Raw genomic sequence first — 273 nt, forward strand, 5'->3', positions numbered from 1 at the left:
GGCCGTAACAGTTTTTAAAAGTTGGTAATATCAGTTGTCCTTTTGTAACAGATCTAGTTGAATGACCACTTCCAGAATTTGATTTGGGCAGCATTTTGTAAGAAATACGTGTTTTAATATCGGCTGACAATCAGATGAAAACACAAATGGTAAATAAACTGATCTGCGATAGAAATAAATGTCATACAACACCAGAATTCTGGATCTGAGTGAGGTTTATTTGTCACCGGATTGACAAGCCAAACCACACTGAATGAAAAACAGGAAGTCCCT

This window comes from Austrofundulus limnaeus, unplaced genomic scaffold, assembly GCF_001266775.1.
Source record: "Austrofundulus limnaeus strain Quisiro unplaced genomic scaffold, Austrofundulus_limnaeus-1.0 Scaffold711, whole genome shotgun sequence".
Lineage (NCBI taxonomy): Eukaryota > Metazoa > Chordata > Actinopteri > Cyprinodontiformes > Rivulidae > Austrofundulus > Austrofundulus limnaeus.